The sequence below is a fragment of the Phaethon lepturus genome, unplaced genomic scaffold (assembly GCF_000687285.1).
Source record: "Phaethon lepturus isolate BGI_N335 unplaced genomic scaffold, ASM68728v1 scaffold38430, whole genome shotgun sequence".
NCBI classification, from domain to species: Eukaryota; Metazoa; Chordata; class Aves; order Phaethontiformes; family Phaethontidae; genus Phaethon; species Phaethon lepturus.
In genome coordinates this window covers 10,773-13,467 of record NW_010513656.1, presented here as the reverse complement: position 1 = coordinate 13,467, position 2,695 = coordinate 10,773, and positions in this window count along the sequence as shown.

Here is a 2,695-nt window from a genome sequence, read left to right as displayed (position 1 = left end):
CAGGTTCAGTCTAACCTCCCATTTCAAACAGCTCTGATTACCATGCTTATGCCTTTAAATCACTGCTGTGATGAGATCAGCTGTTTTCTCAATACCTGCTCCATCTAGGACACCTGTTTTACCCTGAGTGCATATGCTACTCCATGTGTTGCACCAGAATTTCAATTTTCAGCATTTGGCTCAGTTCTTTGGGCTATGTAGAAGTAATGTATTTTAGTTGTGAGTAAACATGATTTATATATGTCATGTTGCTGCAGTATACAGATTAGAGCACGTGTAACGTAATTGCTTACACTCCGTACTATAATAGAATTATTAATTTAAACAAAAGCTGATTAACTCGTAGCCCTTGACAGAGGAGAAACAGAGCATTTCTCAGGACTTTTCTAGATGGAAGAAGACCAGCTAACACTCCTATATTTTAATATGGTAAAACCAGTGCATTAATTGCTGTTTCAGAGTCACAAAGACTAAATAAAATACTCCCTATGTTCATCAAACACTGACTTTTTAAGAGATGACTACATACTGGATATTGCTCCCATTTACTATGTGTAATAGAAATAATCTATCCTCTCTTTTGTTTTCTTTCCTACCACATAAGATTAGGCAATCCAGCATCGTAGTATGGAACATTTATCAGCATGTGTTTGAAATGGGTATATTACCTACTGATGCCACCCAGGCCACTTGAAGCTCCTGCTGACAAAAACTTTCTCCACCCCCCGCATTGCTACATGTATTCTGTTTTTGTGTTAAAGAAGAAATGTTTTGGGAACATCTAAAGATATTTAGGCGTAATCTTTATTTTCCCTGTAACTTACAACCATTCCAACTGCTCAGAGAAATCCATAACTCATTTTAAAATAGTTTGAATAACTTACACCTTGATTTCCTAATGTTTTAACATTTTGAATCTACCGAAGTATCTGAGAATTTCTGAACACGGGTGGGGTGAAAATTCCATTTCTAGCAAGAGACTGAATTGTAAAATGGCAATTTGAAGTAAAGGAACTATTGTTGATCCAAATCTGATTCTTGTCTCCCACCCAACCATTTCTCTAGGCTGGCAAACAAAATACTTGTGATCACTTTCTTTATCAGTTTTGCTGAAAAACATAGTTCTATCATTTTTATGGTGGCAGAGCTACCTAAAGTATATTTGCCTAAATTGCCAGTGAGATTTATCTACAACTTGTAAGCTAAAACAAGATATTCTACAGGATATTTTGGATATATACCTAATAGGACTTGCTGGAAAACATTGTGCTGTTGAGAAATCTGTTGCCTATATGAGAATTAATTCAGCCTGCTGGTGAATCATTAGGCAGCATAAAATGTTTGTTTGAGCAGAGGACTGGACCTATTTGCGGGTGAAATGAAAGCTATAGTAAACATTATCTTAATATTGCTTTACAAATATAATTACTTTGAATGTGTCAGCTTCCTTTGACTTCAGGCCCCTCGGCTTCATCAGGTGGAGGCAGCTGCGCAGGACGGATGCGTGCGCCAAGCCTGGAGGAAACGCCCGCTGCAGCCCTGGTCACCCCGGGGTGGTCCAGCTTCTCAGGGAGGACAGATGCCGGGGAAGGGGAGCCAGGGAGTGAGGTGGCAGCATATTTTAGCTATTGCACTAGATTCTCCCATTCGAGGAAAGGAAAGCCTTTTATTTCCCTGCCTCCATGTGGTTAGGATGATGCTAGCAGAGCTGCACAGAACTCTTACAGAGGTTGTGATGAGTTACAGTGAAGTCAGTGCCAGCTATGGATGAGAACAGCTGAGTGCTACTAACTGCTGCTGGTACAACTGCAATATTTTATGGTTCCTCTTTGTCCACATTTGACAACCCAAAACTGCAAGGACAAGTGCAATAGAAACTTCAGTGACTTGTTGCTTTCCTTTGCCTGTCATCTTCAGTAGTGCCTTCTTGGTGACACCGGTGGTGATGCAACCTGCAATCTTGTTGGCTTCTTTTGCTCTTTGGGTAACTTCTGGGTCTCTGTGCTGGCAGCTGACTTACAAACTAGTGTTGGGAAGAAGCTGCTGACCTTCCATAGCTCATCATATACCCTTTTCCCATCTCCTCCCAGATTGTCAGTGACAAGCAGAGGGCTACCAAGGCATAGCACTGCTGCAGCAGTGGGAGCTCATTGATCCCAGAACTGTGCTTCAGTTTTTATTCAGGTTTTCCCTGCTGGGTGCCAGAGGAGAGGCAGCAGATCCTTGTAAAGAACATTGCTAGGAAGGCATCCTCAATTTTCCTTCATGTTAGTCCCAAACGGTTCCTTAAAAATAAAACTTCTTCACTAAGGTGATGATGCACCAAACCTCTAGTTTAAAGGTCTAAAAGAAACAACTTCCATCCACAGCTTGCTTGTATTAGTCTCTGAGTGAGGCATGCAGACTTAGCACCTGTTGTTGTTTCAGTGCTGCTGCTCCAGACACTGTACACATTGTAAAGACAGAGACAAGGACAAGAACCATCCTGGTTGCATTTTTGAGCACCAAGGCAGCCTGTAGCGTTAAGTTAGCAGTGCCAGCAGAAAGATTTAAGTTTTTCAAAACCCAAAGAGGTGCTGCTAAGTCTATGGGGCCTGATGGGAGCCACCCAAGAGTACTGAGGGAGCTGGCAGAGGAGCTTGCCAAGCCACTCTCCATCATTTATCAGCAGTCCTGGTTCATGGGGGAGGTGCCA